The sequence below is a fragment of the Lichenostomus cassidix genome, chromosome 11 (genome assembly GCF_008360975.1).
Source record: "Lichenostomus cassidix isolate B80296 chromosome 11, HeHo_3.0, whole genome shotgun sequence".
Taxonomy (NCBI): domain Eukaryota; kingdom Metazoa; phylum Chordata; class Aves; order Passeriformes; family Meliphagidae; genus Lichenostomus; species Lichenostomus cassidix.
This window is the reverse complement of record NC_139492.1, coordinates 6,989,684-7,001,858: the sequence shown is the minus strand read 5'-3', so window position 1 is coordinate 7,001,858 and position 12,175 is coordinate 6,989,684. Positions and strand designations below refer to the sequence as shown.

The following is a 12,175-nucleotide window of genomic DNA, read 5'->3' as shown; positions in this document are numbered from 1 at the left end:
AACCTCATCTAGCATCAATTCTGGCCCTGCACTTAGCCAGGGGTTGAACCAGGGTACCACAAGAAGTCCCTTTCAACCCAAATTATTCTACCATTCTCTGGCACTACATAAAATGAAAGATTGAAATTTCAAACACAAACCATTGAGACTTTTTTCAATCTGTGCAGTTATAACTATGATGTTCTTGGAACTGAGATTTACTGGTCTCAGCACTCACTTCTACACAAGTTCTAGAGGTCCTGGTACACTTCTGCAAGCTCTCAAATAATCATCAGATCTTTAGCAAATGTGCAGATATACAGTAACTCTCAGCAATCTATGGGGGACCTGCACTTTCAGAGTGGTGGATATCCAAACCCACCCACTATTGAAGAGAACAGCTTTAGAAGAGCACAGATACTGTATTTCACTGTTTAGGAGACAATCATGTGCTACAAAGTACAAAGATTCATATCAGAGGAGGCTTCAGGAACTTCAGTAAGGTAACAGGGAAGCAGCACTGATGAGGCACCTCACTACTTATTTTTAATTTGCAGTAGAAAACCCAGGACCACAGTGAGTAAACCTAAACTCATAAAAAAGCAAAAATCTGCCTTTGAAGTAGTAAGGGCTACTGTGTGCTCTTTCCTCCAGAACGTTAACAAGAAATTGTATCTTGTCAGATAGGCAAGAAGAAAGATGCCAAAAGGCAGCTGTAAAGTCTCCCCCGGCTGCCAGCACAGGACAGCCTGTTTCAAGAGGCAGCACATCATTCTGACCAACAACTACACTGGATCAAGCATTTCTAACCAGGAACAGCCAGACTGATAACAGAGCAGGACAAACATTCAATGCTATCTCCCTCCTTTCAGTCTGGTGGAGATGGAGAAAACATCCCTAAGGATTTGTCTGCACAAGCCACTAAAACATTACAGATGTCACATCAGGAAAGTGAGACATCTAAATATTTGATAGTCTGCTCCATCATACTGTCATGGAAGCTGACAAATTCTTCTTCATGTAGGTCAAAATGCTGATAGAACAAGGAGAGGATGCAGCTGCTTCAACAGGACAAAACTACTTCCACACACACACTACAGGAACAAAGCATAAAGTAGTCTGGGATCACATAATGCTCTAGGTAGCTCAGAGTAGGCAGGAGTCAACAGCAGTCACTCTTCAGCAGGAAGGAGAGAAGAGTATTAATAAATATGGAAGGTAGGCAAGGATGAAGTAATCAATGAGTACCTTTTGGGTATTCAGTATTGCCACAGGAAGTGATAAATCTCTCTTCAAAGATCAGAAGTGGCAGTAAGTTATATACTCAACAGGAATGCTGGATAATACTAACTTCTTCCATCCTCCAAAAAGAAAAGAAAAGAAGAAATGTTTTAATAATCTGATAAGCTTTGACTGAAACTACTAGCCTTCAAAAATGTCTTTTTTTTTTCCAACCTGTAATCTGGAAACTCCTGAAGTGCCTCTAAGGGATTTTCTTGCAGTTCATACTGGGAAAGCAAAACTGAAGTTTAGATTGAACCTCCACTGGAAACAGTTTAGCACAGAGGAGAAAGCTATTGGTTAAAATGTAATACTGTTAACTTATGTCATAGAATTATACAACCAAAACCAGGGGGTACTTTTAATTCAGTAGCATTTCCTGCTCTAATTTTAAACCTCTGGATGTTAGAAATGGTTTCAAGGGAAGAGCTTTGCAAATCAAATACAAGGAGACAGAAAAACTATACAAGAAGCTGAAGTAATTGGCTAAAAATCACTACTGGTTCTACTGCAGTGAAAGGCTCTCCCAGAAGCCAGTCCAGAGAAACCATGTCTCTTTCAGCATTAAACAATGGGAGAATTCAACTGCCCAGACAACAATTTTAAACATACAGGGAACTTTACAGCTCCATCTCAAAAGAGTAAAAAATATTTACAAACAGCCAAATGCTGCTATTACTACTTGTGCTCTTGGCTTCCTTTGCAGAAAGCCTCTACTTACCCCAAAATATTTGGGGGCATGGTTCCATAAAGGCTCAAATCAAAATTGATGCTGCATTTTTTCCACATCCACTTACATCCTGTTACCCTCATGAAGCAAATTCTACTAACCAGTTCATCACAAGGGGATCCAATTGCCAGCACACAGGTGGAAGGAGATGGGGCCACAACGATCCCAATGCGAGTCAACTTAATTTTCCAGGGAAACCATGACTTTTACCTCCCTAAATGCTTTGGTGTTATTCCTAAAACAGCAAGAGTTGTAAATCTCCTTGTATAGCTTTTATCAATAGGCTGGGAAAAAAGGAAAAAATTTCCTTTATCCAACATGAGCATAAAAAAAAAAAAAAAAGCCCTACAAGGACAGATCACTGTCCATTTAGTCCAGCAGCCTGTCTCCAACAGCTCTAGCAAGAAACACTGTGTAGGGAGTGCAATCAGTCATTTCTGTGGTTTACCAACCCTTATCCCAACACCAACCCAGGGGAATAGGGATCTTTGCCTCTGGACTTGCTGATTCCTTTCTGAACCTACAGTATCCCCACAGTCTCTTACCAAAACAGGTTTCCCATCGATTGTAGTGTATTTACCTAATTTTTTGCTCTTAGAAGCTATAGGCTCACCACAGAACTCATTGCATCTACTACCCAAGAAGCTGGCTGTGAGTGAGCACGGGGAAGCACAGCACTCAGACTGGGCACAGACTGAGTTCTGTAACACCATTCACCTTCTTACAAACGGCCAGGAGAAACCAGAATTGCCAAACTCAGGCATCACATGCTTCTGTTGAAATTACCACCCAGAGGAGCACGAGGATTACATGCAAGTTTGCTCTGTAGCTCCGAGTTCTCAAGATTACATAGCCGTTTTAACATAGTAACACATGGAAAATACCTAAGCTTCCAGCAATCTCCACCTAGCAATGCTTAGTCCACCATCGACCTGTAGTGTAACTGTAACATCCTCGAGAGCTCAGAAAATGTCAAACACTTGGCGTCAAGTCTCCACACATGAGGCATTATAAGAGCTCAAAATTATTGTGCTGTTTACTCCTTCTTCCACAGCTTTATGCTCCCTAGTTTAATTCCTGATTAAGTCAGTATTTTAGCACCATCCAGTTTAAAACTAGGATCACTGAAGATATTGTAATTCCGCACAATGCATACAAATGCAACATATAAAACGTGAGTCAATAAATAATTTTATGTAACACAAAATTTTATGGAGCTATGTCTTCTTTAGAGGATTCCATAAAAATCACCTTGCTTCACCCTCTGAGCATTTTCCATGCTCAGAACCAGGAAGGAAGAACTCCTTTGCTGATACGTGGACTGTCTGGGCAGCAGTGCTCGTGCCAAGGTCCTTAGGCTGCTTGGTAGGCAGCAAGCTGGACATGAGCCAGCAGCTTGTCCTGGCAGCAGAGAAGTAACATTTATCCTTCCAACAGCTCCCCAGTGCCACAGCCACAGATCAGGATGTGTTAGTCACAGGCTTGGACCAAGTATACAGGACACTATTGGACACATCACCAATATGTATCAGTATCTGCTTACTTTCCTCTGTTCAGAAGATTTTACTGGTTTGATCATATTCCTGATTGATAAGGAAAAATCCTAAACCTCTACTTAAAATGAGGGAAGAAGGTTCAAAAGAGGAGGAGGTGCTATCCCTCATTTTTCTTTAGCACCCCTGGTTTATCACTGAGCCTTACCTCTCATGCATGACAGTTCTCTAAATGTATATGAAACAAAAAAAGGTCAGCACATTGCAGGTGGCTGAAGCAATTTTCAGGGTTTTTTTCCACAACCTTGATTCAAAGATGTTAAGAAATCAAGAAATACACAACTGCTCTTCATATCATAATCCAAGAATTAATCACCCTTCCTGTGAAAAACTTAACCCTTTTAATTTGAATTTACTGGGCTACAAATTCTCGTTTTCAGCAAGATTAGAGCAAGCTCACTAAAATCCAGTATTATTTTGTCAGGGACATATCAGAAGACCCTCATCAAGTCACTTCAGTTTTGATGAGAAACTGCACAGCACATTCTTAACATTTCATTGCATGGCAATACAGCTTAGTTTTCCATCAAACTGGAGATGAATCCCCTTGCAGACAGTCATTTTTTTGAGGTGTTTTTTTTTTTTTTTGAGTGCTGAGGCCAAAACCATACGTAGTATTTTGGGAATGACTTCATCCCATCCCACACAGGCAAGAACATACCATTGCTTATTCCACTAATGCATTTAAGAACTACATCACGTTCTTTGTCACAGCATCACCTTGGAAACTCACGTTTATGCTGTTTATTCACTATGACTCCAGAACACAGTTCAGTCACTGCTTTCTAGGACACCAGGTGCCTTGATTTAAATTCAGCTGGAATACCTTGTTCCCAGGTGCACAGCTTTACATGCAGCAGCCTTAGCACACACACTGGACTGGATTTACTTCACCTGACAATCACAATGGCTGCCTTAGTGCTCATTGATTTTCCATGAGCCATAAGTTTATCACGCACAAGTTTTTAAAGACATTTTTCACCAAAAAATCATTAATGAAAACAAATTGTGACAAGCAATTACTAGTTTTTGCTCAATATCCATGGAAACTATTCACTCTTGTACACCCCCAGACTAATCCTGAACTAAATGGCATTTTTACTGATACTCAGTACTAACACTACTATTAAGTAAGGTTGTCAACATCAAGTCCTTTAATAAGGCCAAATAATAAATTTAATGAGCTCTTGCTTTCTTAAAGCTTTATTTACCAGAATTAGTACTTTTCTCTATTTTAGCTAAATTCTGTACTAGGCATAAATGGGAGAGCTGGTATTAATGTGAACTACATGTGTGTTAACACCATGCAGAGCTAGTCAAACACCCTAGGGGGTCTGGGCACCTGCCACCCTCTCTGCACAGCACCACTACCTGCCATGTTCATCCACTCCATCTCCTTTTGATACTGATACATCAGCACTTCTCTGACCTCCTGGAATTTCACTACTGATCCAAAGTGCATTGACTATAAAATATCCCTTCCAATACTGCAGTTAAGGATATTCCAGTGGTGAAAAATATACCAATATGCCAAGGTAAATGTCTCTCTCACCTCCCAATATACTCTGGTGGAGTGGGGTTAAATGGTTTTTGTACTAAGTTTCAGCATGGGTTTGGTTCTTTTATATATTTTACCTGCTGATGTTTGAGACATATACAGGCTTCTCATTATGATGCATTATTAATACAAAGGTGCAATTCACACTCTAAACAATCTGTGATTTACTTTCTGTTTTACTAGAATTTGACAAATTCAATGATGCAAACAGAATTTTTTTTCCATTATGGAGAAGAAAAATATGCAAAACAAGATTTTCAGTATAAGATGAACTTACTTAACCCTGTCTTTATATTTGAGCACTTTCCGAGTGAAACCCAGGAAGCTTTAGAAATTTCATGAGTTTGCAGGTATGGCAGAAAAATAAGATGCTGCTGATAATTGACCGACACAATAATATGTAATTGGGCATACTACTTGCACTGCAGGGAGTAAATAAAAATACCACGTAGTTCAGCTTGCTGCACTGCTCTCATTGCAGAAGCCCTCGCTGGTGTCACTGGTCAGCACATCCTAACTGATGACTGCCCTTGTGATTTTAAATGCTTTCAACCATTTCTGGCCTCACCTCTTAATACGAGCCCCACACAGCACACTGAAATCCTCAGGTAGCTGACAGCAAACTGTGGGAGGGCTTGAACTGAGGGGGGCTGTAAAAACAAATCTTTACATAAGAAATGCAACTCTATCTATGACTCAAAACTTCACCTGTAGGGATAGTTAGAGAATAACGCTGCGGGAGTCCATTCTATCAGAGATGTCCCCTAAGTCAGTGCACGTTAACTGCGCCATTCTTGAGAGCTGTCTCTGCACTACTTCTCTTTTCACCTGTTAAGAACCACATTGGAAGGAAATTAAAGATTTTATAGCTTTCAAGATTTTATAATACTGAGGGAAACTTCATTTTAGCTTTAATTTACATTAGACACCCAAACCGAGTTGTTCTGTGTACAGTTACCTGAATGTTAACATGACCTGAAACGTAAAACTTCCATCTCACCTTCAGTTTATTCTCTTCTTTTCAAGGTTATTTTTGTTAATCAGAAAAAACCAGATCACTCAGCTGAGCAGCAACTGTTTCGCTTTCACATTAAGTATGTCTAGGATAAGCATACCTCATTCAATTCCTGAAGAATGATAAATTATTGGAGAGAAGTGGGAGGAGCAGCAGAACAGGGTGTTTTAAGTAAAAGTCAAATATCCTTCAGCACAAAAGAGCGCAGTATTTTCAGCTACAGTCAGGACACAACAAAGATTCTAAGTTTCAGTAAAAAAACTGAAAGAACAAAGGCTCTGTATGATCTGAACCATTTTTATGAACACTAAATATAACAAATAAAGGGAATTTCCTGGATCTGTGTGTCTCTAAGACCATGTAGGTTACAGAGAAGCGGAGCTTGATACTGTATTGACATTTCAAGGTTTAGTACAACAAAGAGTGAACGGGGAATCTGAACTAAAGCCAAATGGATGAACAGGGGTTTACAGTTAAGCAAACAAATCAGTACAGTTCAGTAAGTTTACACAAACAAAACAAGCAGTCAAAGCTTTGGTTTCTTTCAGCTCTGGTCAGTGTGTGTCCTCATGTGTGCAGGTAAAGCAGTGGCTGCTCCTTATTACACATATTTCTAGAGCATGTACAAGCACAGGAGGAACCATTCCCTCTCTGGTAAAGAGGTAAGAGAAGCTAAAGTTGCCACGATGGGGAATTAGGGACTTTTTATGCAAATATAATCAAAAATATATCCAAAAAGAGGTAATATACAAAAAAACTGTTTGGACAGAGCAGGGAGATCTAACTAGAGGTCAGGGGAACCTATTTAAGTATGAAGGATAAGCACAAGGAATAGGCTGGCTTTGCTCCAAGAACAGACAGGCCTAATAATACTCAACATCCAAGTTCCAAAAATCTTCATTAGAAAAGCAGTTCTTGGACATGAAGTCCTAAGGGAAGGAGAAGAAATTAAATTCTGGAGTAGATTCTGCACATAAATTCCTTTAAAAGTTAGCAATTCCATATAATTAGATTTTTTCAGGTAAATGTTGAATAAAGGCAAGAATAACACGGGTCAGCTTCTGGCATTCTCAAGACACAGCACTGGGAGCACAGCAGGCGGGTATCAACCTGCAGCCCCAAGAGCTGGTGAGGATGCACACAAATTAGCTACGGATTGTAGTCAAGATCCAGCCTGCTCATACGAAAACAGCTCTTGAAATAGCTCTTGAAATAGCTCCTTCCCTCAGTAATGCTGCAGGCACGAGTCACCAGCAAACTTAACGCTGTAGTGACAGTTCTCCTAGCTCTGTCCGAAATGGACGAGACTTGCCGTGTGATTTCAGTTGCAGGGCCACTGGAGGCTACAGGAACTCGAGTTTTGCACTTTTGTTCAGATATTACTCCTCAGAAACACCCCACAAAGTTTCTTGAGCCTTTCTGTGCATCCTAGTAACTACTCATGCACAGTGGATGACATTCAAACTGAGCTAGCCCTACACATCCAGAAGAAAAACAAAATGGATGTAAAAATCCATCAACCTAGGGAAAAAAAAAAAAGCAGCAAGCACTGCTTTGCCTTTACGCTAAAATTGCTCCTTCCTTCAGTTCTGCTGGTGTCTTCTACACTACACTAAAGTGTTAGGGGGATCGTTTGAGTAAGAATAGCTTGAATACAGCATGGAATTATTTCTTATACCCAACGGGGTTCTGCAAATTCAACAGGCTCTGCAAAAGGTGAACAAGCTGGAGAATTCAAGACGATATTTACACACTTCCTGCACTAAAACAAAAACACATACACTGGAAGTGGTAAACAGCATTTTAGATGCTTCTAATGACACCTCTGGAGTTTATTACCAGAATCCAGTAACTGGCCAGAGATGAGGAACAGCCATGCGTGCATTTAAGGGGAGAAAGGATCGGCAAAAAAATAGGAAGTCACTAACAGGAAAGCGAGCTCATTTTCACCAACAGGCAAGTCCTAAGGATTACACTGAATGGAGAAGGACCCACACAACACGACAAAACCCTTCTATCGAAGTGATTTCACAAGGTTAACGCGAGGCCAAACTCGATCCTATATAAACATATATTCGAAAGAAATCTAAAGTTGATGTAGAGAACAAAAAACAAAGCGTTTGGACACAGAGCATGTGCGGCTTCCTCCTCTGCATCACAAAAAGAATCGGGTTTTGTGTTTCCCCCCCCAAGCAGCACAGACCCATGGAAGGGAGGGAATAACGCCGTCCTTTGCCATGAGATTTCGGGCTCCATCCCTGGGCAAGAGCCGGGCTGCAGAGGCCCGGGAGGTTCCCGGGGAAGTGCCCCGCGAGTCGGGCAGCCGGGCCAGGTCCCAGCAAGTGACACAGCTGGTCGAAGGCTCGGTGGCAGCCCAGGTGCTCCCGATCGGAGCCTGAAGCCCCGTCGGGACCCCAGGCCCGGAGTGGGGTGGCGGGGACGGGACGAGAGAGAGGGGCCCGGCCACAGAACGGCGGGGTCGCCGCTCGCCGGGAGCGGCGCGGGGGGTGCGGGGGGGCCGCCGGCCGGTCACCGCGGCGAGAGCGGGCGCCCCCCAGCCGTGCCCGCCCCGGTGCTGCTGCATGGCGCTGCTCAGCCTGCCTTGCAGAGGGAGCTCGAGTCCCGCTCTGCGCCTCGCAGCGCCTCTCACTCCGCCGCACACGCCAGCGCAGCGAGGCGGCGGCCGGCGGGAGCGGGACACGCAGCGGTCCCCGCGGGCAGCGCCCGGCCGGACACCGCGGCAGGACACGGGCGGCGGGCGAAGGGCGCCGGGCCGAGCCCTGCGGAGGTGCGAGGAGGGGCGGGAAGCGGTGGCGGGGCGGGAGGGGAGCGGGCCCGGCGCGGCGGGGGAGGGGGGGGGAAGGAAGGGACGTGCGGGACGGGAAGGGAAGGGGGGGGCGGCAGGCGCGGCGGGGAGGGGGCGGTAATGGGGCGGTTAATCAGCGCCGGTGGCGCGGTGGAGGAGACAAAGGAAAGAAAATGGAGTCGGGGCCGGCGGGTGGCGGCGGCCGGGGAGGGAAGGAGGGCGCGCGGCCCGGGCGGTGCCGCAGCCCAGCGCCGCGCTGTGGGGAATGGCGGCGGTGGCGGCGGCGGCGGCGCGGGGACGGTAGAGGGAGACAAAGCCCCCCTTGCTGCCCCGGCGGCGGCCGCTGCGGGGCCCCAGCCGCGCCGGAGCCCCATCGTGACACCTAGAGGCCGGAGAACGCGACTGCAAACCCCCCGCCGCCGCCGCTTACCTGCGCCCCGCGCCCCGCCGAGCTCCCTCCGGCCGCCGGGCCCCGCCGCCGCCCCGCGCCGCCCGCGGGCCCCGCGGAGGAGCCGCCGCGCCCCGCACGCCCCGCCGCGGCCGCCGCCGCTTTAAGCGCCCCGGCACCAGCCCCGCGGTTTAATCGCTCCACAGTCGCTTTCGGACACAAAATGGCGGCGGGCGGGGCGCAATGCGCACGCGCCACCCAGCGCGGCTCTGCCGCGGCCGCCGGCCCGAGCGGGGGGGAAGGGGGGGCGGGGGGGGCCGGCGCGCGCGGGGAAGCGGCTGCGCGGGGCAGGCTGGGAGCGGCGGGCGGGGCGGGGCGGGGCGAGGGAGGGGGAGAGTAAGGGCGCGACTCGCGCGCCAACTTCAAACGCGCGGGGCCCGCGGCGTCACCCGGCGCGCGCCTGTGCGTGCGTGCGTCAGCGCGTCACGTGCTGCCGAGGGGCGGGCGGGCGGTGGCGGGGGGGGCAGGAGGCAGCGCCCTTCCCTCCCCTCAGGGCAGAGCGCGCCCGGCGGGGCGGCGTGAGGGGAGCTCTCGGGCACAGCTCTGTGTTAGTGCTGTCCCGAGATCCAACTACCGGGGACACCCCGGCTCTGCACGCCGCTCCTCAGTGGGAACTGCCCCCTGAATCTTGGCCAAACCCGCCCTCTTCACCTCATCTAAAACTACCCCTTTATTTTATCTAAAACTGCCCCCTTCACCTCAGCAAAACTTCCAGAGCAGGAGGCTGTGCTTCAGCTCCGTGGGAAGGAGCTCCTCAGGAGAATAAGGCCACAGAGAAAGGATTTTCCCTGGTTGAACAACCAAAACTTTCCTTTAAGCTGGAAGATGAGTCAATGCAATCATGAGTTAATCACCAGGAAAGCCATAGGGCAGTTTTGGAAATACCGAGTGACTGGAATTAGGGTCTAGAGGGGAAGCCTTCGAGGAGCGGCTGAGGGAGCTTGGCTTGTTCAGCCTGGAGAACAGGATACTGAGGATACAGCTCCTTGTGGGCTTCAGCTTCCTCTGGAGGGGCAGCGGAGGGGGAGCACTGATCGTTGCTCTCTGTGACCAGTGACTAGACCTAAAGTAACAGCATGGAACCATGTCAGGGGGAGTTAGGCTGGGTGTTGGGAAAAGGTACTTCACCCAGAGGGTGACCAGGCACTGGAACAGGCTCCCCAGGGAAGTGGTCACAGCACCAGGCCTGACAGAGTTCAAGGAGCATTTGGATAATATCAGGCGCATGGTGTGATTCTTGGGGATGTGCTGTGCAGGACTAAGATTTGGACTTGATAATCCTTGTGGATCCGTTCCAACTCAGGAGATCTTAGGATTCTACAATTCTGTGATTTAAGATGATGTTTGCCTGGTGGTTTTAAAGGACCTTGGGCTTGTGAAGCTCATAATCGAGTGGGGCAAACCAGCTCCAGTCAGCTTCAGCATAACAGGAATGGTGGATTTAATGCCCACTGTTTATTAGGGAGCTTCTGGGGAAGTCAGCAAGGTTGATTTCCATCAGAAGTTAGACACCATGGGGTTTTCTGTCCACAACTTCTCCCCTAAAAGGTGAAAAGAGCCACGGCACCCTTGATGAGATGTATGAATTTATGTGAGAACGCACAGGGGCTTGCCTGTCTTTAATTTTCTGCAGTTCTCTGGGTTACTGAGTCTTCTGGGTTTAACATATTTTCTCATCTCCAGCAGTGTTGTAGCAGACCCAGAGCTGATTGACAGGCAAGCTGAGGAGAGGAGAATTCTATGAGCTCATGCTGCATCCTCTTGGTATTTTCTTACCATAAAACCCATGTGAAATGGAGCAAGAGTAATGGGTTAAAATATTAATGGTTAAAAAATCAGACGCATTGGAAGGAAGCTGCATTTTTTGTTCCTTTTACTCCCCTATCAATCCCTGGAGGACAATAAGTCCAGGAATTCAGGCAGAAGCCTAAATGTAAAGAAACCTCAACACAAACCCGAGCTGGTAGAATTAAAGAGTTTTAAGGCTGTTACAGTTGAAACCCATGTTAAAAATCTTGCCTCAAATTTGTGCCTCTTGAGATGTAACTGCAGGTTGGGGTAAAAGCTGTTCAACAGCCTAGGCTTTATCACAACCTGCTTAACAAGTGACAAACCCATCAGAAAAACATTAGCATACATTAGCATGTGTAAACGGTGCCCTTAGATCCTGGTATGAATAATGCTGATGACTTGCTAAACTGTGGAGAGAAGGGTCTCTCTGCCAGGGGAGTTGGGCTGAGAGTGACATCAGGCCCTGACCCAGCTTTACGGGTTTCTCCTGCCTAAGCCTAAGCTCTCTCAAGTCCTTGCAAAGCAGCAGAGTGCCGTGGGCCACATTCTGAGCACCGATACTCCTTTGGGGGTTGTTGACAACCCAGAACAAGTTTCCTTCTCAGGATCATGACACCAAGATAGTCCATTAGCCCGTTCCAGTGAGGCATTGGCAGCTTAACGAGGAGCCAGAGCGGGTGACCTGTGTGGATGCAGCCTTGGCTGAACGAGAAAGAAATTATCGGCAAAGTAATGGCAAAAAGTGGCCATTAATTATGAGAGGTGATGGTGTAGCCCACAACCATGAGCAGTTTTCATTGCATGAGAAATTTGAATCATCGAAACAGTATATTCTAAGTTTGAAGGAAGCTCACATGGATCTTTGAGTCCAATGTTGAACAATCAAAAGCTTTGCTATAATAAAAAAAAAAAAAAAAAAAGCCAAACACATCCATCGCCTTCCCTTTGGCCACTAGATGAGTTGGTGTAGAAGGAAATTAAGTCAGCACAGCATGAAGAATCTGCTCAGAACAT

At 46.6% G+C, this 12,175-nt stretch overlaps 1 protein-coding gene across 12 annotated transcripts in view; it reads right to left on the bottom strand.

Moving 5' to 3' along the window:
• Positions 1-9,554, bottom strand: part of CTCF (CCCTC-binding factor) — a 34,851-nt gene extending 25,297 nt beyond the window's left edge. For 5 of the 12 annotated variants that reach the window (XM_085071608.1, XM_085071615.1, XM_085071610.1 and 2 more), the window contains exons 1-3: positions 5,810-5,928; positions 1,435-1,487; positions 1,228-1,340 (exon numbers count right to left, since the gene is read on the bottom strand). The gene's annotated coding sequence lies outside the window, so the exon portion shown is untranslated. Of the gene's footprint in view, positions 1-1,227; positions 1,341-1,434; positions 1,488-5,809; positions 5,929-9,352 lie in introns of those variants that run through there. The other 7 variants (XM_085071614.1, XM_085071617.1, XM_085071619.1 and 4 more) reach the window with 6 other exon arrangements.
• Between the last annotated feature and the right edge of the window lie 2,621 nt (positions 9,555-12,175).